The following is a 13,327-nucleotide window of genomic DNA, read 5'->3' on the forward strand; positions in this document are numbered from 1 at the left end:
AAATACCTTTAGCCTTTATCACCCTTAAAAAATCTACAAAAATATTTTGGGTTGCAAAAAAAAAAAAAAAAAATCTAAAATGGATTCATTTATGATTATTTAGGACTCCTAATTTACAAAATTTATATAATTTGTTTTAATATTCACCTATATTTTAGCGGAAAGATGATTGAGTGTTAAAATAGTGATATAATGCAAACCTCTAGTTGGATGCCACAAATGTATGTTATTACCCCTAAATGGTCATAACATGCTTATCAAAAATGAAAATTTACACAAAACAAAGCTTTGACCAAGATTTAGTGCTAAAAAATCTTTAAAAAAATTGAATGCTAAAAAAAAGAAAAAACATTAAAAGAAGTTACACATTTTGTTAGTATTTAGAACTCATTCTCTAATTTACAACAATTATATAATTTGTTTTGACAACTCCGACCATGACGAATTACGGTCGGTCCCAAAGCCCGGATAAAGGAGTGGGTTGTGTTAGGTTACTAGCTAGCGTTAAACTAAGATAAATATTTAATAAATGAATCTATTAAACTATTATGCTAATACTAGGTTGTTCCTCGGAAGGAAGATGTTGCAGGGTTCACATAAGGATTACTACATCTCCATGAGAACTTAAGCGCAGTGTTAAATAGACAAGAATTCTCAAGTCATAGGTTGAATAAGAACAAATATTATAGGAAAACTACTAGTGTAAGATTTGGAACATAGAATAGGAATTCTCACTCATAAAGCAATGAAGGTAGTAGATACTATGATTAGCAGAATAATTAGTATTTTGTGTGTACAAGAGAAAATGGATGGGTGAGAAGACAAAAATGATAGAGAACTCGAGTTTTAAGTTATGGTACACAGAAAAAATAAAACAAGAAATGGAGTGAGTATTGTGATAGATAGTTCGTTAAAGAATGAAGTTGTAGGAGTAGTTAGCAAGAGGTATAGAATTGCTCTCAAAATAATAGTGATGAAAGAAACTATGAACGTAATTAGCATATATGCACCTTATGTATGATTAGATAAAGATATCAAATCAAGATTTTGGGATGACCTAGATGAAGTATTGCAAAACATTCCACCAAATGAAATGATTTTAATAGGAGACGATTTAAATAGGTATATCGAAGTGAAAACATGAGGAATATGAGAGCGTGCATGTGGCTATGAGTTCGGAACAAGAAATGAAAAAGGGAAAACTATATTGGATTTTGCGATAACATATGATCTTATACTAGTTAATATGTTTTTTTTAAAAAAAGAGAAGAACGTCACGTTTAAAAGTGAAAATAATAAATCGTAAATTGACTTTCTTATGGTTAGGAAGAAAGATAGAAAGATTTGTAAAGATTACAAGGTCGGAGAAAATTTAATTACCCAATATAGATTAATAATGTTGGATATATGTCTCAATTAAAGTATCAATAGAAGGAAAATATAAACGTCTTCTAGAATTAAGTGGTGGAAGTTACATCATGGGGTGATCGGCCTGGCCCATGAAAATTTTATATCGACCATTTGGGTAAATCAGGAAGTGCGCGTAGCGGGTGGTGACCCATAAACCCAGCATTCTTAGGTCAACTGTCCATTAAGGGAAATTCATCCGTTAATTTGTTGAAGCTGGGACTCGATCCTTAGATGCTTGGGAAAATGAGAAGGCGCCCTACCGCTGCACTATTTTCTTAGGATAGGAGTACAAGTATTAGGTGAAATATATGGTGATTCTAATACGATATGGGATAAGATGATATCTTAAAAATACTAGCCAAAAGTGTACCAAGTGAGTCAAAGGAGCATGTACCACCAAATAAGGAATATTAATGGTGGAATAAGAAAATACAAGAGAAAGTGAAAGAAAATGAATAACGTATAAGAACCAGGAAAACTAGCCAAGAAAGAGACTAAGAAAATTGTGAATGAAGCGAATAATACAATTTTTGAACGATTATATTGAAAATTGGATATAAAAGAAAGAGAAAAAGATATTTATAGAATAACTAAAATAAGAGAGAGGAAGATAAGAGATCTTATCCAAATAAGATGTATTAAAGATGAATTAATGATGGAGAAATAAAAGAGCGATGAAAAAGATATTTTCATTAACTTTTTAATGAAGCTCTATGTGACTAAACTTAACTTATGTAATTTAAGTAGGTCATATAAGTATAAAAATTTAAATTTTTATCGTAGAATTCAAACTCTAGAAATAGAACAAGTTTTAAAATGAAAAAGCCGTTGGACTATATGATATTTCGATAGAGGAATGAAAGTACCTAGGGAAACAAGATATTGAATGACTTACAAAATTATTTAACATGATATTGAAAATGTAAAAAATTGCCTGATCAATGGAGGGTAAATACTTTACTTCCCTTATATAAGAACAAGGAAGACGTATAACATTGTGTAAATAACAGGAGTATTAAACTTATGAGTCATCTCATAAAACTTTGAAAAAGAGTAATAGACAAAAGATTAAGAAAGGAGGTCACGGTGACAAAAAATCAATTTAGGTTCATACTTGAGAGGTCGACAATAGAAGTTATACATTTTCTCAACCACAACTAATTGAAAAGTATTGAGAGCAAAAGTAAGATTTATATATGGCATTGACTTAAAAAAAGCTTATGATAAAGTCCAAGGGAAATTATATGAAGAATTTTAGAAAAAAGAAGTGTTAGTGTAGCATATATTGAATTAATTAAGGATATGTATGAAAATCTAACGACCAGAGAAGACTTCAAGTGGATTAATGTTGTCCAACTGCAAGTGCATGGTTTTGTTGCAAATAATAAAAGATATCGATCCCACAGGTTAAGCACTAATGAATTACCATAACGAGTTATCTAAATGATCGAACTGCGTGTAGGTTTATGCACTAAAAGAGATAAAGAGAGAAAGAAGTAGAGAGATAATCGAGAAAGAAAATTGGCTTGAGGAAGTTGGTTAAGAAAGTATGTTCTAGGATTTCAGTTTCATTGTAATACTAATTAATGTATTGTGAATTGCCCATCTCCCATCCTCTATCTTTATGCACATGTAGGAAGTCTAACTAAATGTCGACACAATCCTACGACTATCATATTGGAGCGTTACCCCTAGCGTTATCGGATGTCACTAAGTAGAAGAGGTAACCTATTAAGTCTGGTTAAAGGGATACCCTTTGCCACTAAGGGACCCCGGTCATACAATCGCTAGATTACACAGGACACTTGTTAACATAAGATTAGGGATTAAACCTAATTAGATGCTTCTTTGTAAAGAATTGCCCTTTCTTTCAAGGCGATGCTTTTGAAAGTCTGGTTAAAGGGATACCCCCATTCACGGGTCCCCGTTATACAATCTAGGGCATCCTTTCTATGAGGCGAGCAATCAATACATCCATTTAATCAAACATGAACAAAGCATAAACATGCCATTCAAATGGGAAATTGGCAAATTCATGGAGTTTACATCAATCACACATCACAATTACTCCCTTAATCCTAGAAAAAGATAGATCTACTCCATAATAACAGGAAATAAATTCGAAGATATTAAGATTACAAGCTTCTACTCAAATCTAAGAGAAAAGAGGAAGAAAGCTTATCTAATGCGATGAGGGGTCTTCAGATCCAGTCCTTTGCTTCCGGAGGTAAACGCAATGTCGGAAATGGCTTCGGATCGTCGATGGGAGCGTGTGGATGAAGAGCGGATCTTGACCAATTAGTTGTATGGGGAAATCCCTTTCTCCTCTTTAAAGGGGGAAGAACTACCCTCATGTAGGTAGGGGCACGACCCCTGCCTTGATTGTGTCATGGTCGTGCCCTAGGGGCACTGCCTGACAGTGAGCCGCCATCTGATGGAGAGACATGACCGTGCCTCAAGGTATGACCTCTGGTTCTTCTCGGGTGAGACGTCACGATCGTGCCTCAAGGCACGGCACGACCGTGTTTTTCAATTCCTCTGAGGAGGCATGACCGTGTGGTTTCACACGGCCACCCTTGGATGCCCACTGGTGAGGGGCACGGTTGTGCCTTTGGGCACGACCGTGTCTTGCTTGCTCTCGGGTGATGAGGCACGACTGTGCCTCTAGGGAACAACCTGCCTTTGGTTGGCTGTTAGAGGATACATAGCCATGCCAGGGCATCCTGGATTCTGCTCCTCATCTAGAATCGCTTCGAAGCATTCCTTAGCTCTGTTTTCGCTCTTTGAACGTGTCCTGTCAATAAAAAAAAAGTAAGAGCAAATCTCCGAAAGAGTAATAATGCTGAAATAATGATGAAGTTGGTTTAGCATAGATCACAATCAAGAAATACAAGTGAATATGCGTCAAAACATGCATAAAAGTGTATATAATTTATGCACATCACACCCCAGCCTTAAACCTTTGGTTGTCCTCAAGTAAAATTCTACAGTCTAGACTTATATATTGGTATAGTGCATCATAATCTCTAGTGAATCAATCTAACTCTATCAATTAGTTTCATTGGTGAGTATGATCATAAAGTAACCTGAGTGTGGCCTAAATATAAGTTGTTCTTGTGCACAGTGCGATGAATGATCTAAATTTTTCAAGTTTCAATCTCTAAGTCTAGTTAAGTCGTCATCTAACTGCGTTCTTTGTGTTCCCAGTGATAGTCACTGCAACACACTTGGTTTATCTTTCTTAAACTACCTAGGGTCTCAAAGATATGCTTGAAGTCAAGAGAAACATAATCTTTATTTTCCTAATAACCTAACTCGAAGTCAAGAAGTATTTGCTCGATGATCGATAAGTTTTTCAGTAATTTATTTTATGCAATTATTTTTTTTTACCTCTCGTGATGCTTCCGGTGTTACGGGACGCATCCGCGTCGCCGAAAGATTCTGACTACACCGGACGCTTCCTGCGACATCAGACGTTCGACGACACCAGATCTGACGGCACCGGACGCTTCTGACGACATTGGACGCTTTGTTGGAGGCTTTCAACGGATATGTCCAACATCGCGCGATGCTAGCGTTGGACGCATCCCTGACGCTTCTGGCATTGGCGGAAGCCTCCGATGAAGTGTTCGGTGCTGCCGGAAGCTTTTGGCGACGCGATCGACGATCCCGGACGCCTCCGAGAACGCGCCTGCCGCTGTCGGAGAGTGTTTAGCGTCGTTGTGCCGGGTTGTTTTTTTTTATATTGATTTATTATTTATTTAATTCAATAACTCCTCACTTAAATAGGGTAATTCGAATAGGTTTTTATAGATCCTAATTAAATTATCCCAATAAACTATATAAAAAATATATTTAAAATTAAATTTTTTTTTATAAATTTTATTAATTTATTTATATTCTAATAATATTATATTTAAAATTTAAAAATTCTAATAAATATTATTAATTATTTTATATTCTAAGAGTTTATATTTAAAATTAAAAAATTCTAATAAATCTTATGAATTCATATAAATCATATTTATATTCATAATTTTATATTTAGAATTTTTAAAAAATTCTAATAAATTTTATTATTTTATGTAAATCATATTTATATTATGATAATATTTTTTTACTAATATATATTAATTTTTTTTATTGATTTATATCCTAAATTTATTCTTAAATCACTTTTTAGGTATCACAATTACAATGGCAAGCAATCTATTTTTGTTGACATCCGTCACTTAAATCGAATCCGGAATTCTTAGGACAAAGTCAAATGATATTGGATGAGAGTGTAAGATGTTGAAAAAGTTGGAGTTGCATCTATTGACAGAACATACATGAAAGATGATATAGACATGTACTTAGACGATTAATAAATGCTCTAGGCGATGTGAAATCATGAAAAATATACACATCAAATAAAGAAGAGGAAAATCAAAAAAATACTTGGTTAGCAATAATAAAATAAGATATAATTTATTTTAGTATAGATGATGATATAATAGGGGATAGAATCCAATAGCATAGAAGGATCTATATAGCCAACCCCACCTAATAGGATAAGACTTCATTATTGTTGTTATATATAATTAGTTTTGACACTCAATCTTGTTTTGATCAAAATATGGATGATATAAAAATTGACAGTATGAAGAGCCAAAAGATGCTCTATAGTTGGCACTTACCTTTTAAATTTTTTCCCCTTTGTAAAGATTGTTTCTCCTTTTACTTTAGATATATTTTTTTATTAGAGGTGCGAGGGCTAAGGGTATGTTGGTCAAAAGTTGCAACTTGCAAGGCTTCTCGGAAAGAAGAGCTTTGGCATAACTAAAACTAGGGTATTTTTTTTATAGCAATTGCCCAAAAGTTATGGCATTTAATTGAAATAAGTTTATAATTAGGATATAAAATAAAACATAATATGAAATTTAATTTAAATAAATTTCTACTTTTTAAATATAAAATTTCCTATTATTGCTAAGTGATGGCCAAGATGTTTTTGTTTTTTAAAACAACAACAACTAAGCTTTATCTCATTAGATGGGGTGAGTATATGAATCCTTCTACATTATTGAATTCTATCCTCTATATTATTATTTATATTTAAATATATTTTATTTTATTTTATTATTGCTAACTAAATCTTCGTTTTAAAACATAATTATAATTTCTAGATTTTTTTGATTTGATATTGATTTTAAATTTATTTCTGGTAATCATTTTGCATATTACATTATCTTTCAAAAATTATTGCTTCAATTCAAATCTAATCATTCAATAAAGTGTTGTTTGAATTAATCATCAAATATTAGTAATTATTATTTTAAAGAACGATAAATATTTTTCTGAATTTGATTGATTACTATTGATAATTATTTTTAAATGATTCAATCTAACATTTCATCTTTTATATATTTTAAAAAAATTCTTCATTTTATTTAAATCTAATCATTTTAAAAATTGATTGTGTGGGATTTAATAATTATTATTTTTTTATAAAACAAATAACTCAATGATATTTGAAGTAGTTTGGTTTGATTACACTATGGGAGATATTTTGGAGTTTGAAAATATAAAGATAATTTGTTTACTAATTTCTTGTTAAGTGTAAACTTTAAAAGAGTACCTATTGGAATTAGAATATCAATTTTAGCTATAAGATTTTAATTAAAATAGCATAATAGTTCTTTAAATTTCATATAAACAAAATGAAAGGATATAAAAAATCTCAAAGTATAATTAATTTTTTTAATAAGAATGTAGTTTAATTTGATAAAAGAGTTTAAAAATAATATAGAACAATCAACTTAATTTCATAAAAGTGTTTTAAAATATATGATACAATTGGTACAAATTTCTATTATAAATTACTACAATATAATTATTAATCATATTAATATAATACCTTTTACATCACAATGTATCTATTATTATTATTAATATTAATTGAGTGGATCATATATTATCTTTTCTTTTCGCGGAGTTTTCTAAAAATAGGACTTTTGGCTTCTTGAGGTTTATTTGAATATAATATCTATACTCTTGATCGTCAATTCTTTCTAAGATTATTTTGATCTTTGAAGTATAATTTTATTAAATAGGGAGTGTACTTTTTTATGCATATAATAGTCTTGATTGCATATCTACAGGTCACTATTAGATTAGGAAGATTACCACATTCTTTTTCTATTTTCATCTAATGCAATTTCATTAATAGAAGTTGTCATGCATTGCTCAATTTAGGCTTGCCTAGGCACGGTTCACTTGTTGTATGTGATCTAGAATATTGTCAGAACAAAGTACAATATTAAATCTAACTAAATGCACACTTGATGTGTGAAAATCGCAACTGTACGACTGATATCAAGTAATAAAAAAATCTATCCATAGGGATTGTAAAATCAGTACAAGTTGAATTCTCGATGTAGATAATCTATACAGTCACAAATCGCAAGAGTTAAGAAAGAAAGAAAACGAGTCAATAACACATGAGAAGTCGTAGGAGAAATCTAAATTTGGTAAAACGATTCTAGGATTTCGGTTTCGCCGTGATGACTGTCGACATCCTACATACTATTTACTTTTTTACCTCAATGTTTAGGTGGTCTATCCCGCCAGTATAGACTTTTGGAATTATACCAACGTGCCTACCCAAATGTGATACCTACTTTCAAGATAGCTTTACTAAAGTGGCCGCTTTCTCAGGGAGGCTCTTGTCACGATTGCCCCACGGTCCTCTAGGTGCTATCCCCTGATTTGTGATGCCGAATTGGGTAAACCAATTAGGCTCTGTGATAGCAAATGATGTTCTCGTGAGGTTTTGGACTATTTTTGTGACCAACCCCTCACTTCTCGATCTTTATGGGTCGGAGATTTAGATTCACCTTTCGGTCCTTCCCTGCGTCTCGTGGGATATGAAGATGCACGATCAGTGCCAGAATCATGTATGTAAAATAAAGCTAGATCATAGATAAACATATCATGCTATAAAGAAAAATAAATATAGAAAATGAATGTCAACAATACATCAGGCTACTCTCTCATCCTAGAATGTAATACTCTATGGAGATGGAGTTAAATTCGAAAGACGGAGAAGAAGACATTCTACAACTCGAATTAAAGAGAAAAGACGAGGAAGCTTAATCATGTTGTTGTTGGCGTCTTTGGAAACTCCAAGCTCTAGGGTGGACGGAAACTTTGATGACTTTTTGGTGCGGCTCTCCTAGGGCTTGCTGTTGCAGGGAAAATCCTCCTCTTTGGACCACAATCTCCTAGGCCTTTTTATAGCCTTTGGGACCGACTAAAATGGAGATAGATACCAAAAATACCAGGGCGCCACTGTTGCACCACGACTTTGCTGAGAGGCACAATCAGGCCGTGTCAGATGTTGTGGTCCTTGTTTTTGCTCCGTTCTTCGTTTATGTTTGGGTGGAGGAACACACCCGTATTATAGGACACGACTAGACTTTGAATTCACGTTCCAAGGCTTTTAGACTTTGTTTGTCTCTAATTTCACGTCTCGTCAATTAAAAAGCACAAAGAGATCTCTAAACGAAAATAGTAAAAACAATAAAAAGAAGATGCAAGTATGCAAAATATGCTCACGTGATGAAATAAAATATATACAAAATAATCCTAAAAATTATGTATGAAATACAAACATCAACACTTGGGAAAAAAACATGATAGGTAGCTTGACTACTCAAACAATAGGTGAACTAAGACCAAAGAATTCAGAAATTAATCAAAAACTAAGAGTGCGTTTGGTATGCGCGTTTTTCATTTTCATTTTCTGAAAACGCGCATTTTTTGAAAAATGGTGTTTGGTTTGCGTTTTTCGTGCCTGTTTTCTAGAAAAACAGAGAATGACAAAAAGTCATTTTCTAATTTTTAGAAAACGCGCGTTTTTCAGAAAATGAAAATGAAAAACGCGCGTACCAAACACACCTTGGTTTGCACGTTTTTCATTTTCATTTTTTGAAAAACACGCATTCCTAAAAAATGGTGTTTGGTTTGTATTTTTCATGTATGTTTTCTAAAAAAACATATAGCATTTTCTGAAAAAATAGAGAATGACTAAAAGTCATTTTTTATTTTCTAAAAAACGTGCGTTTTTCAGAAAATGAAAATGGAACATGCGTAAACCAAACACACCCTAAGTGAGTACAAATTCCAAAGTGGGTAAATAGGAAAAATTTACGTAAATTTAAACTTACTAAGAGATCAAGAAAAAATTGATAAGTTACAAATTTCATTAAATCTTTAAAGATATGATTTGAGATATTTCATTTTAATGTATATAGTTAACTATTGTTTTTCATTTCCCTTATTCATCATGAATTAAGTCCAAAGTCATTCTTTTTATTTATCATCATCCTATGACAAATTAATATACTTTTAATTTTCATCTTTTAGCCATCTCTAATAAATATGTCACCAACCAATAAAGGATTACTCTATCATATCACTTCCAATCTTTACATCACAATTATTTTACTATGGATTTTACATCTTATTAGTTTGTTCTAATTCACCATTTTAAGGTTACACTAATGTAATTGTATAGTTTTTAAGTGCGGGGTGTATAACATAAAAAAGTGCACAAGTACCAACATATAAATTAGCAAGTAGCATGAAAGCTAAAGAAATCTAATAATCTAGTCATATGTATCAATTGAAAAGAAATCACAGTATCAAATTTGAACTTTTGAAAGCAAGCCATTCCATGTCAATTTCACAAATGATCACCTAAATATCTATAGTATGAAAAGATATCAATTATTTAATCCCTCAATAGTTTAGGTGTTTCTAAAACTCATTTTTCTATTCTAAATGTTACTTTAGTGCCTTTTTTAAAACAATTATAGCAAGATACATCAAATCTATTTTTCTAGATTAATTAATGCACAAGGAATGTGTACATAAATCAAAAGATAATTTATCCACCTTAAATGTGCACCGAATAAATGTGTACACTCTTTGTGCTCCCCTTGGATGAGTCTATTCAAATACAAGTATGTGAATCAATTAGAAAGACTTTAGGTAAACTAAATACGATAATAGCACAACATTTAGGAATTAATTAAACACAGGGTCAATGAATGTCACCCATGATCTAACTCTCACTGCTAACCAACCATTGAGCTCCATTCCTAAACATGATACACCAATGTAATCCCTAGAATAAACCCCAAAATAGAAATATAGTAAGACTAAACTCTCACTATGTTGTTGTTTTGATGATGTGATCCACTAGAGTCCATCTAACTTGAATTCCAAATAACAGGAAAATCATCAAATAACATTGTAAGAAAAACTCACTGAATTATTCTCCTTAGGGATGGCAATGGGGCGGGGCGGGGCGGGGGCGGGTTTGCCATTCCCATCCCCGCCCCGTTCTCATTTTTTCGGGTTCGGGGAATCCCCGAACCCGAACCCACGGGGATCAAATTCCCATCCCCGCCTCATTCCCAAATTTAATTTATATTATTATTATTATTATTTAATAATAATTATTAATGATAATATTAATATTAATATCAATATTAATAATATTATTAATAATATTATTAATAATAATATTTTCAAAATTTTTAATATTAATATTAACACTATTATTAATACATTTTTTTTTAAAAAAATCATATTATTATTTATCCGGGGCGGGTTCGGGGATGGGGATAGTATTCCCATACCCGCCCCAAACCCGCCCCATCCCCGAAAAATCGGGGATCCCCATCCCCATTTCGGGTTTTCCCCGCGGGGCCCCAAACCCGCGGGGAAAATTGCCATCCCTAATTCTCCTTGATTCAACCATGATTGGTAGTGTTGTGGCGTACAATGACCAAAAAGGGAGAGAGGAGGCGAATGGCAGTGGTATCAATTCAGCTCAGTTCTGGGTGGCCAAGTGGTGGCTACGAGCGCAAGGAGCAAGGGAAGGAGAGAAAAAGGGAAAAAGGAATAGGGAATGGAAAGTCAACGAGTGATCCTTCTTGGCAATGGTGTCACCCAAGAAAGGAGAGGAAGAAGAATCAGGAAGAGAAAGGGTGATAGTGCGTGTGAGAGTGAGGATGCATGGGGAGGAGAGGGATTTTATATTTCTCAACTTCTAAAAAATTTCCATAATTTATTCCAATACAATTAAACGAGACTATTCCCATATAGAAATTTATTTCAGCCCTAAACTCAAACAGTCGAAGATCATGAAAAGCACCTCGGTATAATGCTCAACATTTGCAAGAAGAATGGGCTTATTCTCAGTCCTACCAAAATGAAGATTGGAAGCCCTACAATAGAATTTCTAGGAACTTCAATTGGGAATTCAAAAATAAAACTGCAGGAGCATCTTATTCGAAAAATTGCTGACTTAAAAGATGAAGAGCTAAAAACCACAAAAGCCCTTCGATCCTGGTTAGGCTTACTCAATTATGCTAGGAGTTATATTCCTGAAATGGATAAAATATTAGGCCCGTTATACTCCAAGACCAGCCTAACCGGAGAAAAGAGAATGAATTCTCAAGACTGGACTTTGATCCATAAGATAAAAGGTTTAATTACTTAACTCCCTGATTTGGAACTTCCCCCTGATGATTGCTTTATTATTATAGAATTTGATGGCTGCATGGAAGGATGGGGGGGGATCTGTAAATGGAAACCCCAAAAGTTTAATCCAAAAACAGCAGAAAAGATTTGTGCATATGCCAGTGGAAAATTTAATCCCATAAAATCAACCTTTGACGCTGAAATATATGCAGTTATGAACAACTTGAACAATTTCAAGATCTATTATCTTGATAAGCAAGAGCTAATGGTGCGCACTGACTGCCAAGCCGTTATAAGCTTCTTCAATAAGTCTACGCAAAACAAGCCGTCTAGAGTCAGATGGATTTCTTTTATTGGCTTTATTACTGGCCTCGGAGTACCTGTTTGTTTCCAACACATAGATGGTAAGGATAACCTTCTTGCTGACTCTTTATCATGACTTGTCTGTTTTCTTACAGCATCATCATGGCAACTCAAAGAGAAGGGGATAAGCCTTCTAGCCCAAAAAGCCGGCCCAGCCCAGTTGCAGTATAGCATTTGGAGAATATCATCAGCTCCATGATGAGTACTCCTCAATTATTGGTGACCTCTCCACAACAGGCATCTTTTCCAAAGAAGAACACGACAAAGGAGAAAGGCTCGTTGAAATTGAATATCAAGCCTATGGAGAATTATTGGACGCACACAGGGAACTTGAGCACATCCTCCATCCCAAGGAATATCTTTTCCGAAGAAACCAACAAAGTAGTGGCCCAGACACTCAATGGGGCAAAGGATTACCAGCTATCCAAGAACAGCGAAGGAATCTCTTTAAGACATATGTACAACTACAAGAGATAATCCACCAGATCCGCATGACACCTCCGTAAAAGAGTGGTGGACCCATAATAAAAGTGAATTGAGCCTCGGGGAGCCGTTCACTATAAAGTAACTTTAATAAAGTAGCTTTAATAAGATATGATAAGATATCCAGAATCTTGTAAGGAGTGATATGGTAAACTGTAAAAAATGACGATGGGCCTAATGAGCACCCGATTCTTATCACCTCATCGCCTCATCTTTATATAAGTCGTATAGGCCCCCAGGACGTAGCACAGACGGTGGGCGCATGGTATCTCTGGCGTAATGGCCAGGGGTCGATTATCAGGAACTGACGACCTGGGGTTTACCCCGCCATGCGCCTATGGCCTGTGTACCTGCATGAACCTCTTTCCATATCCGTGGGGCCGGCACTAGGGGGGCCGCTAAGGTAGCGGATCTACCTTTTTTTTTTTTTTTTTTTATATAAGTCGTATAGACACTTCATTGCAAGACACAAAGGAAATCATCCTACAAGTCTTACTCTGAAAGCATCCTTAAGAGCAAGCTTAGTCTGTAAGTT

General features: G+C 33.8%; 1 protein-coding gene across 6 annotated transcripts in view; it reads left to right on the plus strand.

Annotated features, from left to right (window-relative positions):
• The window catches only part of LOC121967628, a 78,246-nt gene that overhangs the window by 19,901 nt on the left and 45,018 nt on the right, over positions 1–13,327 (plus strand). The window lies entirely within an intron of this gene.

The sequence above is a fragment of the Zingiber officinale genome, chromosome 1B, assembly GCF_018446385.1.
Source record: "Zingiber officinale cultivar Zhangliang chromosome 1B, Zo_v1.1, whole genome shotgun sequence".
Classification (NCBI taxonomy): domain Eukaryota; kingdom Viridiplantae; phylum Streptophyta; class Magnoliopsida; order Zingiberales; family Zingiberaceae; genus Zingiber; species Zingiber officinale.